Source organism: Myotis myotis, unplaced genomic scaffold (genome assembly GCF_014108235.1).
Source record: "Myotis myotis isolate mMyoMyo1 unplaced genomic scaffold, mMyoMyo1.p scaffold_m19_p_17, whole genome shotgun sequence".
Taxonomy (NCBI): domain Eukaryota; kingdom Metazoa; phylum Chordata; class Mammalia; order Chiroptera; family Vespertilionidae; genus Myotis; species Myotis myotis.
In genome coordinates, this window is record NW_023416321.1 from 5716978 (window position 1) to 5737450 (window position 20473).

Here is a 20473-nt window from a genome sequence, read left to right on the forward strand (position 1 = left end):
CCCATTTATTCTTATATCCAGAGACACTACATGTTTATTTTAAGAAGCTCGTCCTGTCCTATGAGCTGTAGGTGCACATAAAAGTATGTATCATGTATTATGTGACCCGGAGTCCTGTCTAAATGCATAGATTTTGCTCAGTTGGCAGGAAAAAGAAGAAAAAAGAAATTATTCCCATTTGTTTTATTTAAAAGATTTGGAATTTTTTCATCTATTTATTTATTTTAATTCAAGAGAAAACCAGCAAATTCAGCCAGACAGTAGCTGTGTCTTTTGGCAGTAGAAATAATCTAATAAAAGCATCGCATTTCAAAAGAGAAGGTGGGGGGAAGGGGAAGAAAGAAAACCCATCTCAGACATCGGTAACGTCATTTCAGCCCGAAATATATTTCACTCTGGGTTTGTGTTTTTTGGACTCGCACAGCTTACGATGGTTTTCATCCCAAGTTCATGCCACCGGAGCTGGAATTCATAACACAAACACTGAGACCAGGCAGTGATTGACAGTTCTGATGCAGTTAATACCCCGTAGTAGGTCTTCTACCACGGTCAGGAGTTAAGATTTATTTTGACAAGCTTTCTCCTGGTTTTGTAGACTGGAAGCTTTATCATGGGGTGGGGGGGATCCCATGACTATATCTATATCTGGCATAGATTATCAGAATCCATCTAGCAAAATGGTAGACAGCCCGTCTGTCCCCTGCACACCAGACCCCACAGAGCCTAGAACTTGGTTTTAATTAAGTCATTACCATCTTTAATGGGTAGGATCTGGCTCTTGTTTTTGAGGTGGAACCAGACAAGAAGTGATCGCGAATGTAAGCTTCTCAATTAAGAAAGACTCCCCAATTAAAATAAATAAAGACCTTGCTTTTTTCCTGAGGTCACTGTCAAGTTCTCACCTTCAAAACAACTTTTTGGCATCCTTTTCAAACCGAGGGTTTACATAGCTTTGGATTCAGGCCACTGAGATTTTTCTAGGAATGGGTAAATGAGGGTGATGCTTCCCAATGCAATGTTTGGAAGAGGCTTCATTCGTAGACTATGTAGGTGTTTAGAACAGACTGCTGTAACAGGATGGAGAAAACGACCCATACCATGATCCTCTTGATAAGAATACTCATGCATTTCTTTTTAACATTCATTGGTAGGAAACACATGGATGTAGCAATTTTTTTTTCAAACCTAGGGGATCGAAGCTGTATAATATGTTTAAATACTGTGCTTAGAGCATGTAGAAAACAAAAACACCCTATAATTAAGGTAATGCATGCAATGTACATTGGGCAGCACTCAAGAAACTAAATCTGTTATGATAGTAACAATTATTTGAGTTATTAAGTATAATGACTTGATCATCTTCTTTGATTCTGAAGTCTTAGGTAGCACATATATATAAAGATGATCATTCCCCCACACCCAAACCCCTTTGCAATACTCTGGGGACTTAGGGATAGAACAGAAAAGGTCCTCTGAGGACAAATCTGCCATTAACTTCTGTGAATTTCTTCTCCACAGACAGTGTAGTTGGGGAAGTTAATTAAGTGGAAAAGAACAGAGTCATATAAACCTCTCATTGTACATTTTAGCTGGAGATAAACCTATAGAATGGCTACCCCTTACTTCCCAATACATTTTTTCACAGAGCCTAAGAAAAGGGCGGGGTGGGGGGGGGGTGGCGGGAACTTCTCAAAAGTTTTCAAAGATAAACACCTTAATTAATTATATTTTAAAATAAGTGTTTCTCAAAAATTTTTAAATTGTGGTAAAATACACATTACATAACATTTACAATATTAACCATTTTTAAATGAACAGTTCAGTGGCATTAAATATATTAACATCGGTTAGTAATGTTTCTTTTATCTTGCAGTAATGAAACTCCATTCCCATTGAACAATATATATATATATTTTTAAGAGGAAGGCAGAGAGAAAATCATTGATTGGCTGGTCCTGCACACCCCTTACTGGGGATCAAGCCTGCAACCCAGGCATGTGACCTGACCTGGAATTGAACTGTGACCTCCTGGTTCCTGGGTCAATGCTCAACCACTGAGCCACGCCATCCTGGCTGCACTATACTTTGAATTCTTTCTGCTACCCCCAAATATGTTCATCCTTAAGGCAGAAATTATATCTTATTTATCCTTGTACTCTGAAATTTAATTCCAAAGTTAGAATTCCAAAAATAGGTCCAGAAGGAATAAAAGAATAAATGCAGCCAGTCTACCTTATAAAACGAACCACCACTCACGTTTCGCTCAGTGAAATTATAGCAGCATATCTTTCTTCACTGCAGTTAACATATTGTTCCTAGTCCTGCCTTAGATCAAGTCAAGTTTATCTTTTATATGAGAGTCCGCCAATGACTTTTACACAGACATCATGGCCAATGTCAAATCTCCTGTTTCTAACAAACTTCTTCAGATCCTTTCCAGTCTCCTCATCATCCTCTTTATTTAGCTATGGATTTGGATGTGGAGCATTCGGGAGAATGACAAGTCATTTCCTTTGGAGTTTTGAATGGCAAAAAAATAAAATTAAATTAAAAAATGGTAAAAACAAACATGGAATTCTCCTAAAATCACATGACTTGGAATCACAACTTTAGAAAAACACTTCCGAATCAGGAGAATGTGAAAGTAGACACAGGAGACATATGTGTGATTATTCTAAGTTTGAAACGAATCCTATTCATGCTTTGCAGTTTGTAAAGTTTGTTTCTGTCAACACGTGTAGAGCAAATCCTGACCCTGCCCATGTCTTTCAGGCCACTTCACCTTCTACAGGTTTCCAAGTTTCTTCACTCTTCCTGAGAAGTTAGCTTATAGATAGAAGTTGATAAGATTTTAAATATTTTGTATTGACTTTTAGAGAGAGAGAAAAGGAGAGGGATAGAGAGATAGAAACATTGATGAGAGAGGAACATCATGGATTGGCTGCCTCCTGCACAGCCCCTACTGGGTGGGGATCAAGCCCGAAATTCAGGCATCTGCCCTGACTGGGAATGTAACCAGAGATCTCTTGGTTTCTGAGGTCAAAGCTCAACTGGCCGGGCAGAAGTTGATAAGATTTTAAAAATCCAAGATATGGAGCCCCCATATTCTTCTTGATTGTCTAAAGCTAAATTGTACCATACATCAGATTTCCCAATTTTTTAAATATATTTTTATTGATTTCAGAGAGGAAGGGAGAGGAAGAGAGAGATAGAAACATCAATGATTCCCTCTCATCATTGATTGGCTGCCTTCTGCACGCCCCTTACTGGGAATAGAGCCCGCAACCTGGGCATATGCCCTTGACCAGAATCGAACACGGGACCCTTGAGTCCACAGACCGACGGTCTATCCACTGAGCCAAACCAACTAGGGCTGATTTCCCAATTTTTATTTTATCTCTTCTCATACCTTTTTCATGTACTCTAAATGTGGGTGGGTGTGTGTATGTATATGTGTGTGTGTATATATATATATATACATATATATATGTATATATATATACACATTTCCTCTCATATATATTATATTTTATATAAGTATATACTCTTTATATATACACATACATTATCTCTCATTCATATGTGTGTGTTGTATATATATATATATACACATATATATGATTCCTTCCACCATAGCATTATATTCTCTCTCATATATGTGTGTGTGTGTGTGTGTGTGCTTTGTAAATAAAGTGTGTAAGTTAAAAAATTCCAATGGCACTGAATCCAACAATCATATTTCTTCATCCTACTGCTTTGGGACGAAAAAATACCTATGAGCTCTAAGTTTGCAATGACAACTGTAGACTTCATCTCGAATTCATGTATGGGTGACATTTGCATGTTGACTTCTTTGCCGCCCCAATGGTTAAATTTCAAAGCACATCTTTCCTTTTATCTTCAGCTGAATGAGACATCAAAATAAGGGCCGGATAAAGGCGGAAGTCCTTTGTCTGAAACTGCCCAGGCCCGGCCAGCTGTGATGAAAACTGTCTGAAGTTTCACAGGCTTCTTGTCTGGCCTCAAGCTGGTGTTCGCCTCTTTTATTTTGGAGGTTTTAAAGGGGTATTTCATTTTAGCACACAGTGTTGTCAGGGACAACGGAAGGCCTGTTCATAGTGGTATCTGGATATATAAGTTCAATTAAACCACTTAGTAGATAATAAACCACTGATTACACAGGAGATAGGTGCTGTCTTTTATTGTAATCACGTTGGTGTCTAAGGTCACCCTAGTATTTGGTTATACCACAGTGGGAAGCCCTTATGAGATTGTTTGCCTCTGTTACTGATAAATCTCAGCTTTTATGTAAGTTTAATTTTCTAATATCTCAATGTAAGCGATGGTATCAAATGTTTTGTCTTTGTTTCTTTTTAAATATAAAACCTATTCATAGAAGCATCTGCAAACAAGAAAATATGATGGGGTAAATAGAGAGACTAAATAGAGTTAAGAGATAAACTGAGGTCTTTAAAAGTTTTAAGAAAAAATTTAAGAGTGTATTTAAACAAAAATCACTTGGAATTGGGCAGCACCAAACCAGAAGTGGTTAGGAATCCCCCCCACCCCCCCAACACACACACCCCAAGAAGCCAGAGGAAAACCTTATATAGAGAAAGTGTGGAAGGGAAGAAAGGAAATGATTTGCTTGGCTATAGCTTAAAGCCTGGTTGACCATTTGTGATTGGTTGTCCTTAGAATTTTGATTCTGTAACCTTGAGGCATTTACCGGCTGCTTGGGCATTAGAGTCACATCAGTCTAGCAGCCTCCTTGTTTAAGAAATTTCCCAGAGTGCATCAAATTCCATTTGGTCAGTTTTGAATAAGAACTCATGGTGATGTGATCAGAGCAGCAAGTCAATTTTTAAAAAGTCAGAAAAAACAGTGGTCAGAGGTTAAGACTATAAAACTTCTTTAGTATTTTTTCCCTTCAACTTCATTAAATATCATTTTAAGATGGAAGAGAGAATAAAAAATGTGGTACAGTTATTTGAGCCTATAGCTTTATTTTTATTGCTTAACATTGTTTTTGAGAAAAAAACAATGATCATTTCAGAATATTTTGTTTCCTAAAACAGCATAAAGGCAAGATCCTAGGACATATCAGACAGTATCTTGAATCCAAAGAGATCAGGAGCATGTGATAATTATACAACTAGGCTCTCCAGCTGGTTTTGGATCGAATTCCTGGGCACCCTAGTGATGAAATCAAGTGGACTGACCCCCTCAGACTCATGTCTGCTTTCTTCAGGCCTGAAAGTCCAGTCTCCTCAGCCTGACCTCAGTGCCTGGCCCTCTGCCTCCAGCCCAAGTTCCTGCTCCTCCACGCCTGTCTCGTCTGCACGTCATACATCTGTCAACCCAACTTTCCCTCTTCCCAGAAGCCCCCTGTGCCTGTGTGCCTCTGTGCCTCTGCTCAGGATGTCCCTCCAGCTGGAATGCTCATCAGCCCCACCTCTGCTAGAGTCCTGACTGTTTTCAGTCCAGTTCAATTGCCTGGTCCTTCATGAAGTTCCCCACAACCCCTCTTCCCTCTTCCTTTCCGTTATCCTAGACTCGGTTAGGATTCTCCCATAGCAGTGATTTTATGCTCCTTCTAGTGAGATCTTCTTTTTTTTATATATATTTTATTGATTTTTTACAGAGAGGAAAGGAGAGGAATAGAGAGCTAGAAACATCGATGAGAGAGAAACATCGATCAGCCGCCTCCTGCACATCTCCCACTGGGGATGTGCCCGCAACCCAGGCACATGCCCTTGACCGGAATCGAACCTGGGACCCTTCAGTCCGCAGGCCAACGCTCTATCCACTGAGCCAAACCGGTTTTGGCAAGTGAGATCTTCTTGATGAGAGAGTGACTGTCTTGAAAAAAAAAATTGTGTTTTATTTATAGCTCACTTCTCAATTCAGTGCCTCATAATGTCAGAGGACCTCAGATGACTGTAACCACAGAAGCCCCAAAATAATGACAGATATTTTAGGTTTTTTCAAGGGCAGTAGCCCACTCCCAGGTACCAACTTATATTAAAATTATCTATTGCAGTTTAATAGGCCTTGGTTTTCCTCCAGTTGATCTCTCATCCTCCATTAGATTTGACTGAATTTCTTCACATCATGGTAGTTTTATGATTCTAAGACAGCAAGAGTCAAAACTCAAGCTGGCCTGGCCAGTTTGCTCAGTTGTTAGAGCATCAGCCCATGGACCAAAAGGTAGCAAGTTCAATTTCCAATCAAGGGCATGGATCTCATTTGCAGGTTCTCAAGCCCCAGTAGGGGCATGTGCAGGAGGCAACCAATCAATATGTCTCTCTCACATCGATGCTTCTCTCTCTCCCCCCTCCATTGCTATTTCCCTTTCATTTCTCTCTCCCCCTCTTCCCTCCCTTCCCCTCGCTCTGCAAATCAATGGAAAAACATACCCTCAGGTGAGGATTTAAAAAAATAACAAAAAGCAAATAGATAAACAAAAACCCTGCTCAGTCTGTCAAGACCAGGACTTCAGAATTCACTCCTTACTTGCCCCACATTATTTCAGGCAACTCAGAAAGCGAGTGAACTGGGTGGTGAAACTAGACTCCGCTTCTTGATATCAGGAGTTTCTATGTCACATGACAAAAATGTTAGACACACAAAAGGGTGGAATTTATTGGGCCCATGGCTATAACCCTCCATTATGCTGGCCTACTCCTTAAGCGCCTCTGCAAGTGTATGAAGTTGTGTTATTCTTTCTTACCTGTAAGCTTCTGGACCACGGACCTTGGCCTGCAGTTCATTTCCATACTCAATAAATTGTGCTCATTGACCGCAACAGCTCATACACCCATGTAGGGTCACAGAGCTTGAGGAACGTGACAGGAATAAGGGGGCATTTTTTCCCCAGGTATTTCTCAATATTTGTGGTTCCTATCATAAATTATTTTCAGGTGCATGGTCCTTAAAGCCTTTAGGATAATATTTATTTTATTCCATCCTACAATATGCATACCTAGGCTTTATGTTTTTTAAAATATATTTCTGTTTGTTTAAAATCATGATTAAGAGCAGAGCCTTTAAGCTAGACTGCCTGGGTTTAAATAGACTCCTCCAGCACTTATTGCCATGTAAATTTAGGCAAATGATAACTTAAACTCTTTGCTTTGGTCTCCTCATCACAGAAATGGCAATGGTCATACCCACCTCATAGGTTTTATGAGGATGAAATAACTAAGTATTTCTAAGTGAGAAGAATAGTACCTGTCACATAGTAACTTTTTAGTCACTGCTATTATGATAATTACTAGAGGCCCGGTGCAAGGATTAGTGCACCGGTGGGGACCCTCAACCTGGCCTGCACCCTCTCACAATCCGGGACCCCTCGGGGGATGTCGGAGACCCAGTGCATGGATTCAGCCTGATCCACACAGGCCAGCCCGAGGGACCCCCCCACCGGTGCATGAATCTGTGCACCAGGCCTCTAGAATGCATATAAGATCTATAGTTAATCTCTTTCTGCCCTCCCCTCCCTCCTTCCCTCTGAGATTCATCAGACTGTCCCATGTTTCCATGCCCGTGTATTAGTGTCTGCCCCCTGGTGGTCAGTGCACATCATAGTGAATGGTGGAACGGATGCTTAGGCTTTTATATAGAGAGATTACTTTTATTAATCATCAAATAAAGAAGAATGTACCCAGCTCCCTGATCAGATTGAGTGGATTGATCTTTTACTCACCATCTGTTTGCTGAATAAAACTTAACCCCAGGTCAGCAGCTAAAGAACGAGGTGAGGTGAGAGCCCCTAGCATCTCTTTGTGAACAATTCCTGTCCACCTGGGGCTGTGCCATCTCCTGAGCTTTCTTTCTGGCTCAAGGATTCAGCATTTCACCGCCAGTCCTCACTTCTCTTGCTCCTTTCTCTCTTTTTATTCAGGCTGATTTTGGGGTCTCAGATTCTAGAAGAACATCCAGGATAAATGGGCTGAGGAGGGGGCGGAGAGAAAAGAGCATGCCCTGCAGTTCTTGGTCATCGCAGACCCCGCTTCCCGCCTGAGTCCAGGGAACTGCGGATCAGGTTTGCTGTCTTTCCAGCATCTCTCATTCTGCGAGGGCTGGTCTATTTCCCGGGATGACACACACACAGGGCACCCGGGGCCTAATACACTCAACTCTGTCTGACTTCCAATTATTCAAAATTCCTTCCAGATTCAGGCCTGAGGATGTCTGTCAATCTTCGTTTCTAAGGTCATACATTTACATCTTTTCTCTCTCTTTGTAGTGCTTTTAGGAGAAGCTTTGTTACGGGACTTCTAGACAGAGGCCATTTTACACCAGAAACTTTGTGCACCTAATTGCCAAGTTTATTTGGTTCTTGTATCCGTTCAACCTAAAAATTTGGATGTGAACATTATCCAGGAATAACTGCTCCTTAAGTAAATAGAGTATGTTATTGAATAAGAAGCACATAGAGCCTTACACTACAGATTCTAAGGTTTCCAGAAAACAGGTGACCCTCTCATGGAGATTTTATTTGGGGGGGAAAGTGACTTGTGACCCCCAAATGAAAACAAACTATAAGATGTCAGTGGTGAAAGTGGGGTATTATTTTTTGTTTAAGAATTTTGAATATTATAGATACAAGACCTTGTAGCACAAGGGATTTTATTAAGTAATTGCATGTCTCTGGATTATGGGTTTGTTTTTTTTTGTTGTTGTTGTTGTTTCTTTTCCTTTTTTTGGAGGTAGGAGAGTAAGAAAACAAAAAGATGGAAAGATATATATCTTCCTGGCTAACAAGTAAAATTCTAAAATAGATATTTTGGACTTGTTACATTTTTAGTGTCTATATCTTTTGCTAATCAGGAATCATTTTTGTTTTGTGTGGCTGGCTGTTATTTATGAAGTTATATTTTATGAAATTTTGATTTTGAAAAATATTATTTGACCCATTTCTTTGCCATTGCATTTATGTTGTCCCTGTACTTATCAAACTACCAGGAAGAGGCAACTTTATGGGGAAAAAAGACATTTGTAAAAAATGTTCATAAGTCACTTAACCTTAAAAGAAAGCAGACTCCAAAATAATTCTAAAATTTGCATTTAAGAAAATGACAGAATGTGGATTCCTGCCTATTTTCTGGCTACCAGTATTCCCCCATTTGCAAATTGATAAACCTAAGAAAGTAGACGTATCGAGAGGTATATATGTGTTCAATATGACTCTTAGGATCTTGCCCATTTTCAGTTTGTCAACAAAAGCTGATGTATGGACCCTGGCCAATTTGGCTCAGTGGTTGGAGTGTAGGGTCTCAGGTTTGATTCCCAGTCAAGGGCACATACCTCAGTTGCAGGTCCCTTGCCCAGCCCTGGTCGGGGTGCGTATGGGAGACAACAAATTAATGTGTCTCTCTCACAACAATGTTTCTCTCTCTCTCTCTCTTACCCTCCTGCCTCCCTTCCACTCTTTCTTAAAAAAAAATCAATGGAAAAAATATCCTCCAGTGAGGATTAAAAGACAAACAGACAGATGGATAAGTCCAACCAAATTTAATTAAGGTGTATTCTACAATCCAACCACATATAAAGTTGGCTAAAAACACCACCATTATCAACAACAATACACACACATAACAACCACCATTGCTATGAGACTGACCGGAAAATAGATTCCAAGTTTTTTGTACTTGGCTCAACAGTACAAAGAACCCCTTAAATGATACCCATTGTAACATATGCAGGTCTATAGACCTCTCTCTGAAACAGAGTTGGACAAGATCTATTGGAGTTATTGCTGAACAGGTATAGCTGTGTGTGCTCACTGGTCATGAAAAATTGAAACAGTTTTGTAGTTTTGAAAATGCATTAAAGTGCTTATCCTTTCCATTGGCACTTTCGGCATAAGTGCTGTGCTCATTATACCGTCTTCTGTGAGGATCTGTCGTTACCCTCACTAGGTGGGGTGAACACATTGATCTGCAATCACTTTTACAGAAAAAATGGTAATCCATCCTTTTCTACTTCACACTTACTAGTTCTCAAATGGAATTGTCTTGATCTCTCCATTTTATAATAACTCTATTAAAGTTGGTCTGCCCTATGAACTGTTGTCAATGACCTTGACTGCATTGCTACTTTAATTCTTATTTCCTGCTGTTATTTGTGGCATCTTCTGGGAATCATCCTAATTTCCTTAAGAGCACAGCTTTGAAAGTGCTTTTAGATCACAGTATGATACGCAAACTTTTTTTTTTTTTTAACACAGTGGTCATATTTTCTGAACCAAGAAAAAAAAAAGGCACTTACATAGTTTGGCAGTCATGCGTGTATTTCTGGGAACAATAGGGGAGGATATCTGAAATTGGAATATGTTGGGAAATCTATACCATGGACTCACCATAATTACAGGGTTTGGTCAAGAAAACCAAAGCGATAGACTGACCAAGAGGCTTGTAAATCATCGTATGAGGTGTTTGAGTTGGTTTCTGCTTGGAGACTGGTCATAGAGGCTGTTTCTTCTGGAAGAACTTTTTAATGTAGACTCCATCTGCAACCAAAAAGTAATCTTCTAGAAATCGTTTTCAAGCTTTAGAAATGTACCTCAGACTCTTGCTTTGTTTTTCTTTATTTCATCTAGTCAAACTGTTATCGCACACCTACTGTGTTCTGTGTAATTTGCCGGGTACCGCAGACTCGAGGATGAGTAAAACACGCATCATTCCCTCACAGAGGAGGCACTAACTTACCCTGTGTCATTAAAAGTCTCTGGAAAAGTAGATGAAAAATAAACTCTGAATACCATACTCATCATGAGATTATAATACATCTAAGAAGACATTTTTTAAAGACAGTTCATTGGAAGTGAGTGAGTTCCATTGCAAAAGGCAGCAATTGGGATTTAACAATTTACAGCAGAAATAATATGTTTGTTAAAGAATAATTCTGATGGATGTAAGATTGTAACACAAATTTAAATAGTAAAGAATATGCTAGGAATATGACAAAACAGAGGAAAGTCCCAGGTCAAATTCCTCTTGGTGGCCATGGGTTCCTGGTCCCTCTTGTCCAGCAGCAGCAGCAGCTTCGCTCTGTCCTGTTGGTCTTTGTAAGTGACCTGACAGGACAAGACCACGTGAAGCTGATGACGTCACAGCCAGCCTCTGTTCTCTGTTCCTCTTTTCCTTCCCCTTAGATGTTCCAATTCTTCCCCAATGGAGTACTTTTCCACCAATGCTTTTATTTTCATCATTATTATTTAAATAGTAGCATTAGAATGAATATTTCTTAAATGATATAATGTCTTTAGTGGCCTTGCTCTTTTCTCAATCTTAGCTCCAGGAATCACTAGCTACATGATAGAAGAGTTGAAAACCATCCCTATAGAGAAAGTTATTCCAAAGTCTTGGTTCAACCCCATGCTGCCTACCTATAGAATTTCTGATCACCATCTACGCTGCCTACCTATAAAATTTCTGATCACCATCCATGCCGAGAGGAAAGAACATGAACATATTTGATCAAAGGCATGCACATTTCAACTTAAATACAGAACACCAGCAGAGAACAACAACAACAACACACACACACACACACACACACACACACACTGCAGAAACCTGCTGTGACTCCTATCTTGTGGCCTAGACCAGTCACTTATGACAGTACTATTAAATCTTTAAATCATGGCAGGGGGTTCATTATGGTGGTAACTGGCTGTGTGAAGCTAAGTTTTTTGTTTTTTGTTTTTTGTTTTCAAGTTACAAAATAACAAAATAGAGACAATGCATTGTAAGTTAATGGGGCAATGATTTTGTTCCATTTTATTCCAAACAATGAAATGGTTTCTCTTAGAAAATGGTGGAGAAAAGAGTGTAATTTTATGTGAACTGTAATATTCAAGATGTATTTGTGCTACAGAAAATACTAGTTAGATAAGTTATTGTAGTGATTTCACTCCAGTCTTCCACTGTTTTCACTTGTGTTTGTGGGATGGAGATAGTCCCATCTGATTTCCGTTATGGGGAGAAATTTGACTTTTCTCCCCATGCCTCTTCCTTAGGCCTGGGGAGGAAGACATTTCACTTGTATGAGGACCAAACTTCAAGTGAGCAGGGCAATGCATACGTCATCGAATAGTCAATGACTTAATTGATTAGTGAGGTGGTCTTTTCTAGCCTTATGCCAAAATAAGCTCAGAATAGCAAATCCTGTGTAACATAATGCATCAACAGCTCTATTCTATAACAACAAAACCAAGCCTGTATAGCTCAAAAGACAGTATGAGACAGGGTTCATCTCTTATATTTTGTCATCAATCTCTTAATATATATTAGAGCTGATGAAACAGAGTTCATAATTAACAGGTTACTAATAGGTTCATTGACATTAATTATTTTAATCTGCTTTCTGTCAAGTTTGAATCACAGTTGTTAATTAAGAGTCAAATTGGCCAATTTAAATTTCTGTTCCCTCTTTGCTTTTTCTGCTTTGTAGAATAAAAATAATCATGGATTTGTCAAAAGGTACCGAAGAAAAACAAGGAAAGGTCTTGGATATCGCCGAGGCTATATTCTTGAATTAACAACAACAACAACAACAACAAAAAGAATCATCTTTCTAATTTTTCAATGAATATTAAATTTCTCATAAACACAAGCCCTCTTTAAATACAAACAATGTAATCAAAGATGAAAATCAATAGGTTTTAACTCTAAGTATCCAGAAATTAATTTTCATTATTTCTCCCCTCTCAAATATGTGCCACAGTAGATACTTATATTTTAAGTTAAATATATTTTCATAATTTCCCACATAATCTGTTCCAGATACTTACAACATATTGGTCTGGGTAGCTAATTGCCTTTCTTGATTCCCTTTCAGATTTTCAAACAATGTTTACAATTAATCATGTTTCTTTTTTTGCTCTTACTTGTTTGTTCTACTTCTTCTCTTTTAATGCCCTTGCCTTAGATGTCGCAGCCAAGAGCTGCATCATAGTGACACCAACTTAAGTCTCACGTATGCACGCTGGGTCTCCAACCCATTAGTGCCCTCCGCCAGGCAAGTGTGGGGTTGCTAGACATGAAGAAGCAGAGCTTTGGTTTACACATGTTGACATGAACAACTCAGTTGCACCCGTTCTGAGAGTAACTGCTCAGCTCACGATGAGTGAATAGGTCATCCACCAAGAAATAGAAAACACAGAAATGGGCCCGCCATGGGAGCAGGGTAGCAAGGCGCTGACAGCGTAATGAATGGCTTGTCTGTTATGACAGTAGGACACCTTGCAATGCCAAGAGCAAATATTTGAAAGAGTATGCAATGCAGGAAATGTACGTATGTTCTGTATATAGGACACTTCGATTGCCTGTATCACTAACAGATGGGCAGAGTTTGAGAAATCTTATTTTATAATGTGCAACATCACCCTTGTCAGATGCACTTGGAGATCCAGAGATTAATGGAGCATGACACACAGAGTAAAATGGGAATTCTACTGCGTGTACTGAGGGATTGGGGGCCTTAGGGATAGATGAGCTCAACATCAAGTCTTTTTTTACAGGCCTAACTCTGATCTCATTTATAATTTAATAACATACAGCTCCAGGCACCATGTCTGATGAAGTGGGCAGGTAGTTCACTTTGTGAGATGCCTTTTGATGAAATTAAAGAGTGAAACCATGGCTGAGGGGTTCAGTGACCAGATGAACAAGAGGTCTACTTCTTTCTGAATTGAGATCACTTACAGCAACGTTGAAGGAATGTAAAATGGCTCAACTTGTAAAAAATAGATATTAACCTAACTTGGACTTTCTGTAGAGTTGTAACTGAGATCATTTTTACTTAAATCACCATAGATAGATGACCCTCATCCACTCTTGTAAATATACATGTTAACAATAACACACATCATGGAGATGAAGAATTAGACTCATCCACTACAGAAACTGGTGGTTTATTTTAGGACCTCGTAGGTTGAAAGTGTTTGCCTGGTGGACGAGAGCCTGTGTAGGTCCTCTTCAGGAAGAAAGGAGGGAGGCCCCTGAAACCCCAAGATAGCTATACTGTTAAAATGTCATTCATGCTAACTCAGCCAGAGTGTACCTCAGAGAAGTCTCTCTCTCTTGCCTCATTGTTATGGGCATCCCCAATCATTATCCATCTGTTTCACTGGAAATTCTCAGTACCAGGTGCTGAGCTGCATGTTCTAGTTACTGTCACCCTGCCTTCAGAAATGTTCTGAGTCAGAACCCTGACAATGAGGCTACAGATTCCTGATCTTAGCTTTCTGTTCAACTCTGGCAACTCTCCCGACAGCATGGGCTTCTCAGAGTCTTTCTGAGGAGATGTCTCTTCCCAGCCACAAAACAATGAAAAAATAAAGGGTCCAGGTCAGTAAGAGCTCACATGAAGCTGACAACATAGAGGCCTCCCACAGCTGTCAGGTCTGCCTTCTCTGTGTCACCGTGTCGCCTCCACATCTGGTGCAGACAACTTGGCTGAGGCAGCAGGACAGTATCTGGGCTCCACATCATCAGAGCGCCATTGCCTGGCCTCGTGAATGGGTCCAATTAGATACAGGATCTTGACACTCTTGAAACACGGCTGCAGTGACTTGTTGTAAAAGAAGATGTCCCTGTAGTTCAGGCTAAGGGGTCTGCTAATGTATACATTTCTGAGTCCAGTGTTCAAGAAATGACTTAAGTAAAATGGTGCTAGATTTGAGCACCTATTAAGCATAAAAGGAACTTTATGTGGAAAACTTGCTTCTGCCTCTCTCACTAGCTGTGATCCTCATCTCTTCACAGGGAATAGCTCTGCCACTACATTACTTCAGAGTGTCCACGCTGAGTCACCCCGTACCCTCACTCCTCTGTCTTTGTGGATTTTCCTGCTCCATCCCCAAGCATTGCCAGTTATTTATAAGTGTTGCCCCTCACATGCATCCCTTCGTTTCCATTCTCTTTGCTTTTGTTCCAGGCCAGGTCTCCCTAATCAGTGACTTAATCACTGTTATATATGGTTGCTTCATTTCTGCATACTTAGAAACCCTGGTTGGAGAAAAATGTGGTGAAGGTCTGTTTATAGTTTTCAACTAAGCTGGATGAAACTTAAGCCATATATACTAGTATAATGATGAGTGTTGGGGTGATGGCTTTCAATGATGGTAACCCCATTGAATGGAGTAATATGGGGCTATAGTTGTCAGCATAGAACGAGGAGGATTTATATGTACCAATATGGACTGACTTCCAAGATAAAGTGAAAACTTCAAAGTGAAGACTAGTCTGTATAAAATTCCAGTTGTGTAAAAAGAGAAGTTATACACATGTCGGTGTATGTCCATATTTTCGATAGATGTTTACATAAAAACTTAGTAATAGTGATTGTGTCTCGGGTGTGGAAATAGGAGGCTAAAAGTTATCGGCAGAAAGAAAGCCGATATTTTCACTGAATGCTTGTTTGTTCTCTTTAGGTTTTTCACTTTTGCATGAATTAACCTTTTAAACATTAAAATACTCATGTGCAACATGTAAATAATATGTATGTATCTATATAGGATCGATGAAGTATACTTACATACTTACCAGTTAATTACCCAGTGCTTCTGAAAGTTCAAAATGCTCCCTTTGAACTAGGGATTTTATGCTGAAAGGGCCTCTCCCTCTGTAGCTGCTCCTGGCCCACCCTTTGTGCAGGGAGACTTGAGGTGCCTCTAGAATACTTTGGGAGAGTTCAAATTTCAAAAGAAAAATGATTATTTTTCATCGCTTGCCTCCAGTTGTTTTGCAAGAACTTCGAATCTTAGCATTGCTAATCCAGTCACCACCAATCCATGCGTCACTCACGAGGCACGATAGGCTTATTCACCTACATTATGTCATTGATCCTTACAATTCTCATAAGAGTAGAGATGAGGAAACTGGAATTTAAAAAGGTTACCTAACTTGCTCATGGGCCAGACTGACAACAAAATAAAAATGGTGCCCGGCTGGTGTTGCTCAGTGGTTGAGTGTCAACCCATAAACCAAGAGGTCACCAGATTGATTCCCAGTCAGGGCACATGTCCAGGTTTGGGCTAGATCCCCAGTAGGAGGAGTGCAGGAGGCAGCTGATTGATGTTTCCATCTTTCTGTTCCTCTTTCTATCTCTCTTTCTAAAATCAATAAAAACAGCGCTAGCTGGTTTTGCTCAATAGATAGAGTGTCGACCTGTGGACTGAAGGGTCCTGGGTTTGATTCCAGTCAAGGGCACATGCCCAGGTTGCAGGCTAAATCTCCAGCAATCGGTGTGCAGGAGACAGCCGATCAATGATTCTCTCTCATCATTGATGTTTCTATCTCTCTCTCCCTCTCCCTTCCTCTCTGAAATCAATAAAAATGCATATTTAAAAACACATAAATTTAAACATAAATAAATAAATAATAAAAATGGTTTGAGTCACCATTGTTACAGCAATGATAGCCCATGCCTCTTAAAATATTTTGTATTTATACTCTGGTTCCCCTTTTATTCATGATCTTACTTTTCTATCCTATTTTATCCTTCTTCACAGACATGACTTAGAATCAGAAAGTAAATCTTTTGTCTGTAGAGCAACAACAAATATTTCCAGGGTCTCTGCAGAACAGTAATAGAGGGAGCAAAACATTTAACTAGACAATATGCTTATAAGTGAAAAAAGTTGGTTTTAAGGTCAGACTGATTAGGTTTGAAGCGTGGCTTTGCCTCTTCATGTGAATAAATTACTTAACCTCTCCGTAAAATGCAGGGAAATAATACAACCCTTCTCATACATTTTGGTAACAATGAAATCATCTCAAACCTCTGAAATGCATGTAAAATTAACTAGTAGATAGCAAGAGACTTATGCATGTCAATGGAAGTTACTGTTATTATGTTGTTGTTGTTCTTTTAAAACTTTTGTTCCTGGGATGAGGGCTGTGATTACCCTATGGAGACTGCAGGATATTGTTCAGCCAAGTGATCTATCATTTGGTTTGTTAGTTCTGTCCACGGACTGAGTCACAGATTCCCCCAGGGACTTGAAATTCTGCAGAGCAGTTTCTCCCCCTCCTCTAATCCTCTTGGAGAAGATAGAGCAGTTAATGATTTAGCTTGATCTATCTCCTTAAGCTTTACTGTCATCAGCAAATTACCCCGCAGAATATTACAAATGGACTTTACAAATTAGAAATCATGTCCTTAAATTGCTTCCTTCCTCTCTCCATTCTCTTATTTCAAAAACTTGTAAATCAACTCCCAATCAACTTAGCTCTGTCAGACAAAATTTAATCAGGCATTTCTTATCCAGAATTGTGTACGGAAAACTCTCTGGCAGGATTTGTCATTTTGTTTGCTAGGATTCTCCAATGACTACAACTGTAACAATCATTTAAAGGAAAGGGGAAAAAAATCGGGGTGGGGGGGGTTTGATCATCCTATCAGAGGATTACTGGAGGATTAGAATCAACGACATTTCAGTCTCTGTGATTCTTATTGATTTCGATTGATGAATTGCCTGAATTGGTCTAACTGGCATACTAACATTTGTGCTTTTACCTAACTGTAGAAAGAGGATTTCTAGAGGCACAAGAAACATTTGTTAATATTGACAAAGATATAAAACTTAGTGATGGCTCTGCTAGCAAGGCAGACAGGTGACTTCTTTATAAGGACACAGGGACTCAAGTTCCTATTTTCTTTTGACAAATGATGAACTTGGGAAGCCGGGATTGACCTTGATGATTGTGAAGTATAAGCCTACTTTTTTTCATTGGGTGAGCCTCCCAAAGCTAAGTGTCTTGCCCACCATCTTGGAGGGGAAGTTCGTGGGGAAACAGCCATGTTTCTTTCACCCAAGTAGCCACTTCTGAATGGACGCCAAGGTTTCATTTGACTTCGTTTTAGCTCTCATCCACAGTCTGGGATCAAGTCAGCATAGCAAAGGAGTGCATAATTAGCACTGTCATTTGTTTTAATGAGCATGTGGTTTGTATTATTGGTTTGGCAAGCTGCGTTCTGTTTACAGCTTCCTTGGTTCCCTCATGGCTGCCTATGCACACATCTTCACAATCAGCACAGCCATTGGTGTGCTGCCATGGTCCATGTCTGCCCTCCGGTTCAGATTTCAAATGTTTCTGCCTATGTAAGTTCCTTTTGGGTGACTATCGGTGAGCGAGGTGGCTATATCTGTTAAAGATGGAAGGAAGGGCACATGAAGCCCCAATATAGTAATTTAAAGGGATAGAGGAGAAAAAAAGAACACATTTCATAAGAATAAAGAGAAGGTGCTAAGAGAGAGCAGTGTTCCAATGGTAGGGTATCACTCAGATGGGCAGGTGATAACTGACTTAGCAAGGTCAAAAAAGCTGAATTCTAATTTGATTTTGGGAAAAGCTGTGAAGCAATCTCATGTACATTGCAGAACTTCCCCTTCCCTCCCCCCCAAATCTGGAATTAGCAACAAAAAGAATTCTTTTTTTTAAAGGATATATTTTCATTGATTTCAGAGAGGAAGGGAGAGGGAGAGAGAGAAACATCAATGATGAGAGAGAATCATTGATGGGCTGCATCCTGCATGCCCCCTACTGGGGATTGAGCCTGAAACCCGGGCATGTGCCCTGGCTAGAAATTGAACCTGACCCCCTGGCTCATGGATTGATGCTCAACCACTGAGCCACACCAGTTAGTCAGCAAAAGGAATTCTTGAGATGAGGCTAAAGGCAGAGTTACCACAGAGGAACTGGTCAATAGTTTCAACAAAAAGAAATATTAGACAACCAGGGCCTCTTGTCATTTTGCAGAGCCAGGGACTGTCTTGCATCAGCATTTTACTTGCGTGGTGGAGGCACATTGTCTGGAGGGCATTAAACCCAATGGGCTCTGGCTTTGGAGACAGTGGCCAACAATAGGCTTCATGTGGAAAACAGGCTTTGAAGATACATTTAGGTTGTGAATATGTAGATTCCCAGATTTCCACCCTACTGGGTCCCAGCGTGCTAGCAGCACCTATGTATCAGGTGGATCCTTCTGCACGTCAGAATGAAAGATAACAAAAGTGAGTGTTAGCATTTCATTTAAGATATAGATTGGGATTAGTAAAGCTTTTCTACAAAAGGTCAGATAGAAAATATTATAAAGTCTGTGGATCCCATAGCATCTGTTGCATATTCTTCCTTTGGTGGTTTGCTTAATTTTTATGATTATTGAAAAATGTGAAAAAAAGCCCTGACTGGTGTGGCTCAGTTGGTTGAGCATTATCCCATGCACCAAGAGGTCGCTGGTTCAATTCCCAGTCAGGGCACATATCTGGGTTTTGGCCTCGAAACTCAGGAGGGGGTGTGCAAGAGGCAGCTAATTGATAGTTCTCTCTCATCAAGGTTTCCCTCTCTCTCCTTCTATCTTCCTCTCTCCTTCTAAAATCAATATAAACATACTAAAAATTAAAATGTAAAAAAAATTCTTAGTTTGCTGGCTGTGCAAATACATGCTGTAGGCCAGATATGGCCTTGATTTGGACTGTGGTTGCCAAGTCCTGGTGTGGGGGATCAAGATATTTATCCTGTCACCACAACAACTACCGCGGTAATATAAATAACAGGCACCTTCTACCTGTAAACCTCAGATCAGATAAACTGTAGGCATCTTCATATGCACAGAGATATGAAGGAACTAAATCCCACAGGAATCTCATTTCCAGGGTGAGCTATAAACAGGTATCTCCTCCCTGGGAATAATTGATGGCTAGACACATGCTGGCTGAGCATTGGGCCTGCCTAAGGCAGAGGGGCTCTGCTAGGGAGAGGAGAAATCCATAGGAATTTTAACAGCCACGCCCACTGGTATGGCCTATTTGAGTCTAGAGATATTCTAAAATCAAAGCTACTTTTCTCTACCCACTGGGTCTCAGCCACAAGAAAGACTCATGGACACAGACAACAGTATGGTGATTGCCAGAGGGAAGGGGGGATGAGTGGAGGTAGAAGAGGGGAAAGGGGGGATAAATGATGATGGAAGGAGACTTGACTTGGAGGGGGAAGCACACAATACAATATACAGATGATGTATTATAGAATTGTGTACCTGAAACCTCTGTAACTTTATTAACCAATGTCACCCCAATAATTTCAATTAAAAAAAGTCTCTAAGTGCAGAATAGAGGTAGTGGGGTTAAGGCTCAAGTTTGGCTAGGAAGGCGTTGAAAAATCTCCATCTTACCATGTAAAACCACAGGAAAAAGAGAGAAGAGAAGCTGCTCTGCATTGATTAAGATGTTGTAACCACCTAGCAGGACTTTGAAGTGACTAGTATAAGTGTGTTAAAGAAAAGAGAGAAAAAAATATGTACAAAATGAGGAAAAGATGGATAGGGAATTTCAACAGAGAAAAGCAATCCTTCCAAGAAAGTATCAATGGGGATTATAGAACTGAAAAAGCATAATCCCTAAATTAAGAAATTATAGAATAAACTTAACAACAAACTAGGTACTACACAAGAACAA